Source organism: Haplochromis burtoni, unplaced genomic scaffold (genome assembly GCF_018398535.1).
Source record: "Haplochromis burtoni strain Fernald_Lab_line unplaced genomic scaffold, NCSU_Asbu1 Contig_129, whole genome shotgun sequence".
Classification (NCBI taxonomy): domain Eukaryota; kingdom Metazoa; phylum Chordata; class Actinopteri; order Cichliformes; family Cichlidae; genus Haplochromis; species Haplochromis burtoni.
The window spans coordinates 181,383-198,452 of record NW_024582490.1 but is presented as its reverse complement, the minus strand read 5'-3'; positions in this window follow the sequence as shown (position 1 = coordinate 198,452).

Below are 17,070 nucleotides of genomic sequence, written 5' to 3'. Positions count from 1 at the left end.
TTTCCAAAAAGTCGTTTATTTAACACAGTTAAGTAAGCTGCATACTGATCTTTGAGGATTGAAATAAAGTATTAAACCTATCAAACTAGTATCGATGTGATACCGATACCAACTCTGGTATCGATACTAACGATATTTGAATTAAATTCCCCCCACCCATCTCTAATAATTAGCAAGGTGTTGCAAGTAATGGAAACCCAGTTTAAATAATTAAAAATAGGCTAATGGATAAACCTTTCAAATGATAACGAGAAAATACCTGTTTTTATAGTAATCTGAAATGTTTGTGGTCATATAACAGTGTTGTTGATTGAAACCAAACCAAAAAAGGCAAAAGTAGGAATCTTTCTGATGGCAAACAGGGGGCGACTCCACTAGTTAAATGGATAAAATCAATGAAAACAAAAAAGTTTACTTCAGTAATCATTTACCTAATGAGTTCATGGTCACTACATACTGTACATATCTTATTTATTGCAGCATAACGTTTATGTTGTAAATTACGCCCATATTTAATTAGAAGATAAATGACTAGCTTCTACAGTATGGTTTCCTTAATTTCTCACTCAGAATCATGCTTTTTTTTCTTGCTTTTTGTTTCAAAGATGCTGATGGCTCATATCTAAGGCTTCAGAAGGGGAGCTGACAAACCAATGTGTGACGTCATGCTGGCTACGTCCATCTTTTATATTCAGGGTTTGATCACAATTTCTGATTTAAAAAAATGTCTGTCACAGAATATTGAGGGTTATGCGGCTATGGCAAGTAAATACACCCTCATAAACAAACACATGCACAAAAGCATGACCTTTCATTAAGCATGTCCAGTAGCTCAGTCAATAATTCAAGAGCCTTTAGAGCTAAATGAAATGAGCCTATTATGTCTCAAGTACCCTAAGTACTGTTAATGGACTCACCCTGCTGCAGACACTGACTGCATATTGCAGCCTTGTAGGAAAAGAGAAAGATGCAGAACACATGGGCAAACTTAAGAATGCTCACATATGAGTACACGCACATATGTAAGCATGGAAATAAATGGCACATTTAGAGATTTTAGATAAGAAAGTGTATGCAAATGTACTATCCCCCCCAAAAAGTTAAGATGGTGTGTAAAATTAAAATAAAAACACAATACAGTGATTGCAGTCCCAACTAATTTGGCCTTATTTTTCCCTTTTTCCTTCGATATGTTTTCTCCTTTCTATTGTGAATAAAATATGGATTGATGAGGTTTGCAAATCATTGCATCCTGTTTTTTATTTACATTTTACACAGCTTCCCAACTTTTTTCGGAGCCGGTGTTGTCCAGTTCCCAAACAAGCATATGGTTCTGAATATTTACATATCTACAGTCATGCTTACTCTCTGTTTGTGTTTTCCCCAAAAAACATATGTTGTTTTTGAGAGGATCTGAGAGAGTGGAAAGCAAATTGGCAAACACAGCGGACTCTAGCAGGTGACCTTCTACATCAAATAGGTGAGTGGAGCCAATTCCATCCAGGGGAGCATGCACGCACACATAATCGCACACTCGTCCAAGTTTCACTCGGGGGGTAGAATGCTCAGGATTGATCACTTGAGTTGCTGATGCCAGAGTCCTCATTTGACATTGAGTTGGATTTATTAAAAAAAAAGTTTTGGTTGTTTAATAATCCGTGTAGCAAAAGTGAGTCAAATATGATACCGTATTAAATCAGCTGGGAGTAATGCTGTTTGCTCAAAGACATGCAGTGAAGAGGAGGACAGGATTTCTTATTCGCTTTTTAACACATGGGTTTATTAGGATTAATTGAAGCGTTTTCAGTTAAAATGTGCACAAAGTTAATAACACAGTAAATGCTCAGCATCTGTCAGGCTTCACGAGTTAAATACTTCAAATTAAGCAGTGTGCGCGACCTTGAGAACACCACAACTATTTTAATAAGCTGGAAAGCAACGCTTCATATCTGCTGTGCATGTGGTCCATGGAGACTCCGCAAGATGCCGTGTGTGGGTGGAGATAAAGACGAGAGGTTCTCTCACAGATGTAGTCATGCATGGAAACGATCAATGGTTCAGACGCAGAGGGACATTAAAGGGCACACAGCGTGCCTGTACACACATGAAATACAAATGAAGGCTTCAGTGCGCACATTAGCAGCGGGAGCCATGCACTCATGCACAGAGGGGAGTCTGGAGTTTAGTAGGGCATGAAGTCAGTCAGAAGAACATGCGAGGGCCATGAAGATTTCATGGAGTTAATTACAAAATCCACTCACATACAAATGTAAAAAGTAGAACACATGGACAAATCCCACAGTGCATTGAACCTCCAATGAATTATAGAAACATTTAGTTTGATTTGGTTTGATTAGAGTGAAGGAGGGTCCAGAGGGTGTAAACAGGTTCCATACTTACATACTAATCTGAATAAGTTACACCTCCACTTCTGTGTAGAGCACTTTGGAAGAGCCATTGTTCTAAATGAGCAGCTCAGTGAGTCAGTAAGATGTTGGAAGACTTTATTAGGCTAGAAGTCTTTAGCTTTAATATGTAAAACCACACTGCTGTGAAATTATCTTTATGAACTCAAGCTGTAGGAGGGTGGAGTGCCATTCAAGGAAATTGCTTTTTAACAACATTTGACTTTGCATACTTATGTTTCTGCTCCTCTGAATCGTGATTTGCTCTTGAGCAAGGTAAGGCTTTTATCATGCTGATTAGAGCATAACTCGATAGGCTGTTGTTTCGAGAGCTTTTCACTAAAGTCATTATTGTGCTTTAAGCTTAGTCTCATTCTGATGAATAACATTAGCTTCTCATTGTGTCATCGCATCATCAGGATGCTCTTAGTGAGGATTTCTGCCAGGCTGTAATCATGATAAACTAAGAGGCCCTCAGCACGTGTTAATGTATAGCTTAATGCTGCCATCTAGTGGTGTTAAACAGAATTGCAGAAACACAGGTAACTGGTAAATACGTTCTTTAGATCATTTTTCTCTTGTTTTGTACTATATATTTAAAAAAAAACAAAAAACAACCCACCAAGCATACTGATGTGCTATTTCTGTGGAGTCTCTTATCCACTTAGCCGGAGTGTAGCTTGCTTACAGGCAGGGATGGAGAGGCAGGTCCATCATCAGGTAAATGACAGTATTGCAATCAGATCCAGAAATGCACTAAAAAAAACCCAAAAAAACAAAAGAAAACGTCTCCGCCTTCATAAATATGAAGCAATACGTCTGAATATATAAACCCCACTAACCTTGTTTCTTTTGACTCGGGGAGGAAGCCAGAGTACCTGGAAAGAACCCAGACAGTTGGTGGATTCAACCCAGAACACTGTTGCTGTGAGGTAACAGTGCTAACCACCATGCCACCACTGTGTGCAGGAAGCACTGTTATAGTATTATTATATTAAATTTAACACTCTACATTGTACTTATGTAAAGAAAAAAACAACATTCAAATTTGACTCGCAATCAAATTATTTTAATGTTAGAATTTTGGGAATGAATATGTTTTGAGTGTGATGATTTATTTTTTTATTTACACCTTTTTACATGGTCTTACAAGATATCTCTAGACTCAACATCTCATCTTGCTCTTGTCTTTTAAGGAGGGGTAAAAGAGACCTATTTGTCTTCTTTGAAGAGTAGTGTGATGTTGTGTGTAATCATCAGAACTTTTATCAGCACGTCTCTGGCACTCCTTTTTCTCTGCCAAGCAGGTAAATAAGTAAATTGTGTTGTTTTAGACTAAAATAAAAGGAAGATGATTTCTGTTTCTTCAGTATTCTTGCAGTTCTGCAGTTGTATGTAGTAAGATTGGTCAGTTTCAGCTTATTTGATGAGTTCAGCTGGTTTCCAGTAGCCTTGCTCTTGGAGACCTGATAAATGCTCCTAGAGTAAACATCTCTGTGACTGGCCACTTTCTGCTCAGTTCAGTTCAGTTGCCAGTGAGCGCAGGATATGACTGTGTGCAATCGACAACTTATGAGCAGCTGAGTTGGTGATCTGAAGCTGGCTTGAGACTCAGGTAGGGTTTCTTTTCCATCAGTGTTGTGGCGGCCTGTGCAGATTTCTCTGTGAGGCCATTGCTCTGGGGATAAAATGGATTGGTGGTTATGTGAGTAAAATCTCATGAGCTGGGCGAGACAAACACATTTCAGCTATGATGACTGGCATGGGTGAGAGCTCATAGCTGAAACTCGTTCTTCTTGTTTGTTTTCATCTTGCATCTTGCCTCACGCACATTCCACCCTCACCTGTGCCAGAAATTGGTTTTTCCAGTCGTGAGAATGCACCTGACAGGGACTCCTGCTGTGTGCTACATGTGAGAAAGGACAACCTTACATTTTCATGTGTGAAAACAGCCTTAGTGTGTGTGAGTGCCTTTTCTTTTGGTGTTCAGAGTTCATCTCATTTCCTCTCCCTGCCCTGCTATATTTAATTTTGCCTGCTTTCTTTCATTCTCTCATTTCCCTCTTTCAATATTCTTTTGTCCTCATTTTTTGACAGAGTCTCTTTTACTTCTTCTTTTGCCGTGTCTTCCTCTTCTTTTTATCCAAGAGTTGCTCTTTCTAATGCAGGAGCAGACAAATTACCCTAGCGTATCTCAAGTCATTTTCATAATTTCATCTTAATGTTTTTCTTTTTACCTGGGACTAAAGTTCACTCCATTCTTTCTTTCACCTTTGTGATTAGTCTCACGTTCTCCCTCTATTTCTGACCGAGAACACAATTGACTCCATTATGACTCCATTAGGTGGAAATGTGATCTTATAAAGCATTCATAGTGATTATTTCATTGTGGAAAAAGAGCAAAAGAGTGAGAAATTTTTTTATATGGATGAGTTTTGAATGCATCTTGATAAAACAGATGGATCAAAAAAAAAGAACTTCAGACTTTATCCACATAAACCAGTGTGCTTTCACATCCATTTACACACAAACATTTAAACATAAGGCCACAAGCTGCAAAAAAAGCAAAAAGTTCCTCTCGCAGCACAGTAGCTGCAGGATATCCATTGTTTGCAGGCTACATTAACTAAACACTCTGCTATATGATTGCAGTAAATGACCCCATACCGAGATACAATTACAGTAAATTGTCTCTTCTTACTGGTACTGTACCTAATACGCTGGAAGTAGATGAATGAGCCTCACAGGGAGGCAAGATGCAGCAATTGACTTCTTGAACCTAATATTTAATTAACTAACACCCCATTGACGATGACTTTCTAGAGAAGGGTTGCATAATAAATTCATGAAATCATTTTAGACACTAAATACGAGAGATTTCTTTTTATTTTGTCAATGATTTGATTTGAAGTTGTAGAAACCGCGTCTTTTAGAAATGCCTGTTGCTTGCTGCATGTTTTTTTCCAGTAAGAGATGAAATGAATTTCATTTTCAGCTTTCACTGTGTCATAATGACACTTTAGACCCCTTGTGGTTTCACTCTACCACATCATTATCAAGTCCAGCAATCAATTCTTCCAACCTACAATTGACACACATGACATGTTCACAATTTTTATGCATGTTGCTCAAAAACTGATCATGAAACCAAAATGTGTTTCTTAAGGCTGCTGTGTGTTAAATAAACAGTAAAACAAGATTTACTAAATGCAGCTTTGTAGATATAGTAGACCATAGACTGTAATCAAAGGATCGAAATAACTTCAGTTAAGTGAATCCTTGTGCATGCATTTTGTTTAATAGCCAGCAGGGGGCAACTTCTCAGGTTGCAAAAAACAAGTGTAAAATGTAAAAGCTGAGGGGGCAAAACAGCTCTGATCTCGAACCATTAAAACATGCTTCTTTCAAAGAATGCCTCCGTTGACTGGTTTGCAAGTAGAAAACTCTTGCAGTAACACCACTTCATGTCATGGAAATTGAAGCTGCAGTTGGATTAATAAGGAGTGTGTTCTTTAGGAGCTGGTTCCTCTATGGTCAGAGTCAGGGTTGCTAGAGCCAGGCTTTTTTGGTGATGTGAGTCCAGGTGAAGTTTTGTTATCAAGTACAGACGGCCTGGCTCAACAAGAATATACTTGAAACACTAGAAAAGGAAAATGAAATCTTTATTGAAGTGAGGTATCAACTGTTGACAGGCGTTATTACATTTCAGGCAGTGATATATGGACTGTCAGAGGATATTGTATAGAGGGCATGAAGAAATGGGCTATGCACACAATCCACAAGAGGTAATGACATCGGCTTTGGTGGTTGACAACATGTTATCAACATTTAGTGCTTGAGGTTTGCTGAAGAAAACCTCTGAGATTCTTAAAGTGCTTTAAGGAGTTTAATCACCTGATGGCACTGAAAGCAAAGCAGAAATCAATGATAAGTGGTTTGTTATGAGGAGTGTCTAACAGTTGTATAAGCGAATGCAGAAGGCAAGCCACTACATCATTTGTGTCTTGGTTGTTCTCCTGTGGATACGCTGGAGGGTTTGCGGGAGTTTAGTGACAGGTGGTTGAATTATGCTCAAAACCGCTATCAATTAGATGATAAGTTGGTTTTGCAGTCATCTTCATCAGTCCTCTCTCTTTTGTACATGTCTTTAAATTTACACAGTAGTATTATCCCTGCATATGCTTTGCAGTGATGTTGGAGCCAAACTACTCATATAATTATGATTTGTTATAAGAATTAAGTTATAATCTATTCTATCTTTAAAAAAAAACAAACAAACACATATGGGAAGTACAGACATATTTTCACAAAGGAAAAAATTAGACCATGTTTTTTAAACCACTTTTCCCATACATGCATGCCATATATAATGAGCCATATAACTTCATTCACTTTCATATATGATTTATACAAACTTTTGCACCCCCATGAGTTGCAAAAAAAAAAAGGAAAGAAAAAGACATATGTAGAAAATATAATGCAAATTAAAATTGATATGCAAATATATACCATTTTAATTTAATTTGCATATTAATTTTAATTTGCATTATATTTTCTACTTATGGCTTTTTCTTTTTTTTGCAACTCATGGGGTGAAAAAAAAATCACACAGATAATGTCATATACATATACACACACACATATACGTGTGTGTGTGTGTGTGTCAGAAGGTTCAAAGAGCAGTCCAGTTATAAAAAAGGAATTTTTTGGCAGTTATTTCATGATTTAGACTTTAAAGCGTTAAATGCATTCCCACATTTTCCAGCAGCATTTTAAAGCAGACACTTAACCTATTTGTTGTGTTTTGATTTAGCAGTGATGTGATAGAGCAATTGTTTTGTTGTTGTTGTTGTTGTTTTTAATTCAGTTTGCTGGGGGATAAATGCTAAAATAATGTAAAAAATATCTAAACTGATCTTTTCTTTGGTAATGAAGAAACCACGTCTTAAGTTTAAACTTCACTTTTGCTGTCCGCGAGTGCATCTGAATGTGATTCTTCGGAAATTAGAATTCAAATTGAAACCAAATTGAAAGTGAAATTCTTATTCATCTCACATGTCCCTGCCTTTATTACTTGGGTACAGTTTGCTGTCTTATATGTCATATAATCTAATGTAGCCATAATCAGTGTCCCCATCGCCACCTCTCCTTAATGCCCTTTTGGAGCCAAAATTGCAGTATGAAATGAGAGGTTTCACTGAAAGACTGGTGCATTCCCTTGTGTCCTGCAAATATGTGTGTGCACATGCAGCCAGTGTCTTTTCCTTCACAGTTCAGTCATGCTTTGAATTCCTGTATTTTTCTCATTATTCATGTTTTTCAGAGGTGATCTTTCATGTGGCTCAGGTCACCATGCCACACACCTGGTGCTCTTCTTCCTCTCGCCATCCTTCCTGCTCTGTCACCTGCTGGTCCGCCTGGCACTGAAGAAAGCAAAGTTGCTTTATGTGTCCAGCTACATGAAAGGTGCAAATTTTGATATTTTCCTCAATGTGTTGTTTCACGCCTGCTCAGCAGATGTCACTGTGCTACAGAAAGAAAAGCAATGACAGAAGATGAGGGAGTGATTGTGAAAGACTGATCATCTGTTTTCTGCATAATTGTTTCAAAACTATAACGAATCACAATGGGTGTACTGAGATTGTGTACGATGAAGGTACTGACAAGTCTTTAAGCCACCCTTCATTTCTGCATATTCACCTAGTTACATGGGAAACGGGTGCAGCGATTGAAACATACATGGAAATAGAGTATACAGGTCAAAAACCTTTGTATAGTTCTGAGAGTCCTCAAAGTTCATATTTGGTATGACCACCTTTATTCTTCAACAAACCCTGAACTCTCCTAGGCAAGCTTTCTTGTAATTTCTTTAAGTAGTCTTCAGGAATTGTTCTCCAGGGTTCTTGGAGTACATTTAAAACTCTTGTTGTCATGGTTCTGTGTCATTTTGACCCAGCATTTTGAGTTCTTATGTTTTGGTTTAATTTTGCATTATGGATTGTTTTCTGATGTTGTGCTTTGTTGATTATTATTATAAATCTATGTTTCAGTTTATTCTTGTTACGGGATTAGTTCTTAGGTTTTGAGTCTCATGTTTGGTGTAGGTTTAGTTCAGTGTCAAGTCTGCGTCTTTGTGAATTGTTCTCACTTTATTTTGAAGGTTTATGTCTCACATCAGTGTTTCTAGTTTCACTTCCTCTGTCTCGTTAGGTCTCATTTCTGCCAGGTGTTCCCCTTCTGCCTCTAATTCCTTGATGACTTCCTCAGTGTATTTAAGCTCCGTGTTTCTTTGTGTTAATGTTGCATCGTACCCTCAGATTGTGCCTGTGTGTTTCCGGTCTCAGCGTTCATTGTTCTGTTCACTGCCAGCAATAAAGCTGTGGTTTTCAGTTGTAATTTTGGCTCCACGAGTCCTGTGTTTGGATCCTCATCTCTACCTGCCTGCATACAGAGCCCTGACACTTGTTTGGAGTTGTATGCCTCATCAGGAATGTTGAGGTCCAGACTCTGGGGAAGCCAATCCATGATTGATTTTATTCCATTATGTGTTTTTCTATCCCTTTATATTTTTATTGTAGCAGTGTGTTTGGAATCATGGTTATGCTGAAAAATGAAGCTGTTGCCAATCAGATGCTTTCCAGATTGTACTGGTGGACTGACATCTGATAGGTCTTTCTCCCCATTCATAAATCTACCATTTTGACGAGATCAGCAATATCACTGGCTGATATGAAGTCCATGATAGAGCCTCCACCGTGTTTTATAGATGGCTGTAGACACTCAGTGTTGTACTTGTCTTCTGACCTGCTTCATATATATGGATAACTAGAAGAACAATGTTAAAATTTGGATTCCTCACTCAATATGACCTGTTACCACTGATTTTCAGTCCATTTCTTTTCTCCCTGCTTCAACAAACAATAGATGGAATTGCTAAAGCTACAGATGCACCTCTCAGATCCTGCTTCAGGTCTTTGCTGGATTCTTTTCCTATTTCTAAAGGAGATGACTTTCAGATACCATTTTGTGACAGTCTGATAGAAACAGACTGCCTAAAGATAAAATTAATCTATTATAAAAATGGTTCTTTTGCTAATTTGTCAGGTCTGTGCAAGAACAAGACTGGTTCATCCCCGAGGTGCCTTTTTAATGCTTGAATGATTCAAAGATCAATGTTAAAAATGTTTAACAAACAAATAAAATTTCCTCTGAATGGGGTCAAGGACAAGGACTGGATTGAAAATGAGACAAAAAACAATCAGAGCCAAAAGAAAAACTTTGGAAAGGCCTTTAGAAATCTTAGAGAATTATTGCTCAAAACAAATTGAAAAATAGCAAGAAACTCTGGCTCCCTGGAGGCAAAATTTTTAAAAAAAGTAGTGTGGCTCAAGACTTCTGCTCAGTAATGTATACAATATTGTTTTCCCCAATATAACAGAACATTACTGCTACATTTAGATAGATGACAAATATGCAGTGAAAACACTTTTCCTTAAAACACATCTTTGGAAGAGATGCATGCATTAAGTAGATGAAAACTGACATTTGAGAAAATAATAATGGTTCCTAACTTTGCCAATTAATTCACTATTTCTTTTACAACTCACACTAAATGACACAAATAGTAGTTAAATTATTAAAGTCGGAGTATGTGAAGTATTTCATGAAACTTCAATAAAGTTTTTTTTTTTACTACGAAGCATAAACAAAATGTTTTTGGAACAAAACAAAGACAAAAACGTAAACGACGCGAGCCGGCTCCTTATCGCAAGCCGTGGTTTTTTTTTCTTTCTTTCTCTCACCCTCTCACGTACAAACTCTAAAACACGTAAAAACTCAGAAGCACATAAAAACTCAAAACACGTACAAAACACAACAGAAGTGCTCCAGGATGCTAGGGGCAGTGTTGAGCTTTTGTTACCTAGTGGCTACACAAGCCAGCAAGTATCAAGACCGGATTTGGTGTGTGGTAGTAACAGGTAAATGAACATTTTTTTAAAAATTATTTGAATATATATATGAGTGCTTGTGTATAAATACACAAATAATACACATATGCTTTCAACTGTGTCATTTAAGTGATCTAGGTAGCTCTGTTTTGGAAGTTCAGTTAAAGCTAGAAATGTGTTTTGGAGTTTGTATGTGCTTTTTGGAGTTTGTACGCGCTTTGTCTCTAGGGGCCACCGCATATATTTATATATAAACATATAAAAATAAAACCACTTTTTTTTTAGATTAGTAATTCCTTTTGTGCATAATTTTATATTATTGTTAATAATAAATTAATTAAAGCAACAAAACAACCTGAGGAGCCGGTTCGGAGCTGAAAGAGCCGGTTCTCTAAAAAGAGCCAGAAATCCCATCACTAGTTTCAATAAAAGAAGTCAAGTCAAAGTAACAACAGGTTCATGTAAATCAAATACATTTTCATTCAACTAAATCCATTTTCTTGCAAGATGGAAAAACTGTCACGTCATGCCAACAACCCATTTTACTGCTCTTCCTTGCTGGGGACAGAAAGTGCAGTCCTGACTGCAGGCAAAATCAGTGAGGTGTTACATGATGTTATGGTGTATTAAGTGAAATAAGTTCCACATTTGCCACAGCTCTTTACAGGCTGTTGAATACAAGTGTCTCTGTGTGTGTGTATTTCAAATCTGGCTCCTTTCTGTGTGTTCATTTTCATCATCTCACTCTAATGACTGTATGCATGTAGGCGTCTGTGTGTGTGTGTGCTTCTGTATGTGTGTGTGTGTGTTCCCTATAGTTTCATCATTACCAGTATTCGGCTTGGTGGAAAGAAACGTAATATTGCTTGGCCTTAGGGGATCTGCTAATAAGCACCATACTCATTCTGAGACACTGTACTGTGCATGGTGGAAAAGGGGGAGACTTATCCACTTGTACTGTATATCCATCTTGTCCTACTTATCTACTGTTTCCTTATAGTTAGTTATCAAGCCGCCTAGCTGTGCAAATTAAAAATTAATTTTGATGGGGTAACAGTTGGGGGTCCCACTCAGTGTGCATGTGTAAAAAAACAAAAAGAAAAGAAGCCTAATATTAGATGCTGAAGCGTAATAAACCCTATACAATTCCTCTTTCTAAACTGCAACAGGGTGTATCTGATAATCTGATTCTGCTCTGCTGATTTTGTGGCAGGACCCTCACTGCAGCTGATTAATCAGTGTTATGAAATCATTGCTGTTTTTCAGGACTTTGCATCTGGATATACCTTGGTACTTTATTCATGTTTTTATTTATTTGAATATTACAGCCATAAAAAGTCTGTGGTCACAATTTTACCTAAATTTAATGGACAGGCAAGAAATCTTAACATTGAGACATTGTTAAGGTTCACATAATTGAGGAAGGAGAGTACAAACAACCATGGTCCAGTAGTAATATTTTTTTTGGGGGGGGGGGGGTTTCTCCTAAGCTGCAAGGCTATTCCATCACAGCAATATCAGTTGTCCTTAAGAATCTCTTACTATTGTGTGGCAGTAAAACGTAAAAAACGTGGAGTCAAAAAAAGGAAAAGAAAAGACAGAATAAGAGAAAGGAGAAAGGACAGTAGAAAAGACCTGGAGGAGACAGCGGCTCAGTGTAGCCTTGTTTGGTGCTTCATTAATCTTGCTTCCAAAGGGCTGCTCTTCATCACGCACGTGTGTTTACAGCACACCAACATGCTGTGCTGCTGGTAACCATCTCTGTATGTGTCTGTACGTGTTTGTTCATACTCTGACATGGGCATGTCATTGTGTATGCACACGTCTGTGTGTCATTCTGTGTGTACTAGGTGCTGACTCTACAGCTCATTACAGACCACCAGGGAGTCCTGTGGCCTCGAACTAGTGAGGAGAAGGAGAACTCTGTGACCCAAACATGAAGGAAGACTCTGGGATAGCGAGGCTGACTCTGTCCAGGTCCCGCTGGGCACAGTGTCCACTTGCTGACAGCCTTAAAAAGCTGATTCTGCAGTTCTGCCACTCTTTGTGTTTAAATTGGCTTTAAGTGATAGTTATATAATGCCTACATTTAAGGTTTAATGAATTAAAGCTATTAATAGGTTTTCAGTGTGTAACAGTTAGCAGCAAATGCTTGTGTTGTAACGTCCAAGGAGCCAGACTTTCTTCTCATTTTTATAGTGGTCTTGATCAGCAGTTCTCTGTGCTTTCTGGAGTTTGAACAAAACTATCCAAATTAGGTTGGCCATGTGTGAAAAAATAGTTTACCTCTTTAATCACAATAACTGGCTGTGCCAGTCTTGGCAGCAAAAACTGCAATCTGACTTTAACCAAGGTAAGTGAGGCCTGCAGTTCTTTAGATGTTGTTCTGGCTTCCTTTATGGCCTTCTGGATACGTCATCGATGCACTCTTAATGGAATTTTGGTATGGTGGCTGATTCTGGGAAGGTTTATCACTGCTCCCGGTTTTCTCTATTTGTGGATAATGGCTCTCTCTGTGGTTCACTGGAGTCTCAAAGCCTCAGAAAGGGCTTTGTAACCCTTTCCAGACTGGCAGATGTCAGTGACTTCAGTTAATTTAGTTTGATGTGTTGCTTTTTAAGGCCTTTTAGCCTACTTCCTTTTGTCAGACAGGTTCTATTTAATTAATTTCTTGATTCAGCAGATCTGCCAGTAATGAGTTGTGGGTGTAGTTAGTGAAACTGAACTCAGCTTTCTAAAGTCTCTAAATTATATAAGAATTTGATTTGAAACATTTAAGTGTGACAAATATGCAAAAAATATGAAATCAAGAAGAGCGCAAATGTTTTTTAATTACACCACATTTATTTCAGTAAAGGCTGGATCAGGTGACCCCTGAACCATCCCTTAATTATGCTGCTAGTTATGCCTGCCTGAGCCTGGCTCTGCTGGAGGTTTCTTCCTGTTAAAAGGGTGTTTTTCCTTCCCATTGTTGCAAAGTGCATGCTCATAGGGGGTTCCTTGATTGTTGGGGTTTTCTCCTGAATACTGTATGTTTTTTTCCTTGCAGTATGAAGTGCCTTGAGGCAAATGTTGAGTTAAATTGAATATATGCATCATTTTGTTTTACAGACTAGCAGATTGCAGCTGTGTTGAGAATTGCAGCAAAGCAAATGTCAGATTTTTCTTTAGTAACTCATCCCTTAAGGGTTTCAAGTTAAGAGTATCATTTGTTCTTATGTTCAACTTCTAACCTATTTTAGATATCTTTCAAAATCAGATATTTGACTTCAATCAGGTATCTGCAGCGCTGCTGCCTAAAGCAAATTATTATCTACTGGAGCAAACTTCAAAATGTTTACAAGTTTATGCATGATGCAAAACTCACAGATTTTGGGGCATTGACATAGCCTCAGGGGAATGATGAAGAAGACTGATGAAGAAGACTCAAGAAGAAGAAAGTCTTTTAAAGCTCGAGGCAACTTAGAGAATGAGGTGGAACTCACCACAGCGCAAACTGAGATAATAGAAGCAGACATGTTACGGCAGGATATTTTGATCTACTTGAATTTTGGAGTTATTCTATACATTCTCAGTAGGGGCTATTTATTTGTACTGCAGTGTACAAATATCCCCAGGTCTCCAAATGGCAAAAACACAGTTGTTTGGAGTAAGAGTGAGGTTTAAAAGGTCACCAAAGCCTTACTGCATCAGTTTGAGGAAAGTGAGTGCAAAATAGCCCACAGGGATTGTAAACTATCATGTAGATTACCTTTTTGGAGCATAGTAGTTTACAACTGCCAAAGCTGCTCACTAAAAAAGACTGTTCTGGTGTTCATTTCTGCTGCTGAATACGGAGATATGTATTATTTATGTGTATGATAGGAGTTTGCTTTTGCAAAGCTCTTATGTGACATCAAACGGTGTGTTGGAATTAGATGCGTATGATGTACAGTAATTGTGTTTCATCCATTTTTTCCCCTGACTATTTAACATTGGAAAATTGCATGTTAGGGTAGAGAAATGTGAACTACAGTGTGTATAATAAAGTCTGGATTAAATAACCTTATGGCTGAAAGCTAATAGATTTTATGCCCGAGCAACAGTGAGCGGGGATATAGAAAAAGGGCTGGGTTCATATTGCGAGCACAGCAACAAACCAATCCCTGACTACTTCACTACTTCTTAGATTTGAGATCTGTAATCAACATATGCAGCAGTGTCTGCAGATTTCATTCATACTGAACCTAAAGGCCCGAAGGACCCATCGTCCCTCTAAGCAGAGTGCACAAGAGCAAGAGAGAGAAAGAGAAAACATAATAACACTCAAAAAAAAAAAAGAAAATCCCCTATTATTCTGTTTGAGGCATCTGTTTCTATAATGAAACCAACAAACAAACATGCATAATTCAGCCAGCCAGGCGTTCTGCACTGATTGTGAATGAGTTAAAAAAAAAGAAATGGAGGCTAATAATTATTGTGAAGGAAAAATGACGAAGTACCACACTTACACCTAAACAGCCTTATTTACCCTCATTTGTTAGAAGCAATTCAGGAGGTGAAATATTTCAAGACGCAGTGTGTGTAATGTGTGTGTACTGTACAACTACAGCTTCTGCCAAAGAGAAAGTGCCTCTGCCTCATTTTTTATGGCAAGAGCCAACATTAGGGTTGCAATAAACTGAGTACAGCTCAAAATTAGTTTACTAAGTGTTTGGGAGTTATGAGGGTGTTGCAATGGAGGCTAAATCTGAAAACAGACCACAAACCGAAAAAAAACAAGATCAATCTTGTGTCTGAAATGGGATACTTCCATACTTACACCCTCTGTTTTGAGCGCATTGGTAGTGACAGGTATGGTTACACAAGGTGCACAAGGAGGACCTGGAGGGCATACACATATTATTAAATAATGTGAGTGTTGGCAATTTCTTACTGAGGACATCATCTTGGCGATGCAGTTTCAATTTTTTAGGTCTCATTTATCTATATAGTGCTGTGGCCCTATAAGAAATTTCTATTAATAATTGTTTTAAATTAAAAACAAACACAGGGGTTTGTTAAAAAGAATTATAGGTTAAAATGTTTTTTACTGCATGATGTGAAGCTCATCCAGATAAGTAAATCCCAAAAGGTAGATTTTTGTAGTGTTTTCAGTGGGAGAAACGTTTCGTCACTCATCCAAGTGACTTCTTCAGTGTTAAAGGTTTTTTTTTTCTTCATTTTAATTGTTTTGATAATAATCTGATCAAGTGGTATTTAATTAATTCTCAGTGCTACTACTCGTGCACTGACTTGCCCTTCTGGAAGCAGCCATCAGAAGATGTCAACATGCTTTCTTAAGGTTTGAAACTGTGGTGACTACAATGAACTGATGAATTGCAAAGAAGGTGCTGCACCAAAAACCTCCTAGTGATTGTTTTGGTTTCTTTGATTGCCACAGTTTTTCAGGTTTGGCTGCAAGTGCCTTCAACACTGTTCTATCCACAGTCCTCAAGGACAAGCTGGAGAGCACAGGAGTCCAGCAACCCCCTTAATTCATGGATATTGGACTACCTCACTGACTGAGACCAGTATGTGAGAACTCAGGGCTCTGTGTCGGACTGGGTCGTCTGCAGTATACGGGCCCCCCCACAGGGAGTGGTTCTGGCATTCTCTTCACCATCTACACTGCAGACTTCTCCCACGACTCCACCCAGTGCTTTCTGCAGAAGTTCTCTGACGACTCGGCAATAGTCGGCCTCATCACTGATGGGGACGACAGTACAGAGAGTACAGAGAACTGACCCAAGGCTTTGTGGACTGGTGCCAGCAGAACTAGCTCCAGTTCAACACTAGTAAAACCCAGGAGCTGGTGGTAGACTTCCGCAGGCACAAACATCCTCCACTGCAACCAATAAACATCCAAGGTGTGGACATTGAGGCTGTGGATAGCTACAGGTACCTTGGACTGGACTCATAATTCAGACACCCTCTGCAGAAAAGGGCAGAGCAGGCTGTACCTGCTTTTGGAGTGAAGAGCCCACTCCTGAAGACCTTCTATGACTCTGTGGTGGCCTCGGCCATCTTTTAAGGTGTGATCTGCTTGGGTGGCAGCATCTCTGCTGGGGACAGGAAGAGACTGAACAGGCTGATCAGAAGGGCCAGCTCTGTTCTAGGATGCCCTCTGGACCCAGTGGAGGTCGTGAGTAACAGGAGAATGGTGGCTAAGCTGTCATCCCTGTTGGACAACGTCTCCCACCCCATGCAGGAGACTCTGACAGCCCTGAGCAGCTCCTTCAGTGGCAGGCTACAGCACCCACGATGTGGGACGGAGAGATTTTGCAGCTCTTTCCTCCCCACTGCTGTCAGACTCCACAACAAAGACTTTGCAACTGACCAAACACACACATCCACATGTGCAATAGCAATAACACTAAGTGCAATACTCTTTTTCTGACAACATTGTATTTTACTCAGTTGTATATAGTATTTATATTCTATTTTATTGTATATAGCATATTTTATTCTATTTTGTACAGTATGTTATTCTTATCCTATTCTAGTGTTTTTCTCATTTTTCTAACTTTGCACTGTTCACTTTCTCCTGTAACAAAACCAATTTCCCACGAGTGGGACTAATAAAGGTTATCTTATTTTATCTTATCTTAAATACTTTCTAGCTACTAGCAAAACGTCAGTAAAACCTGTAAAACATGTTGGCTTAAGGACTAAGTTGCAACTTTTTCTTTGAACGT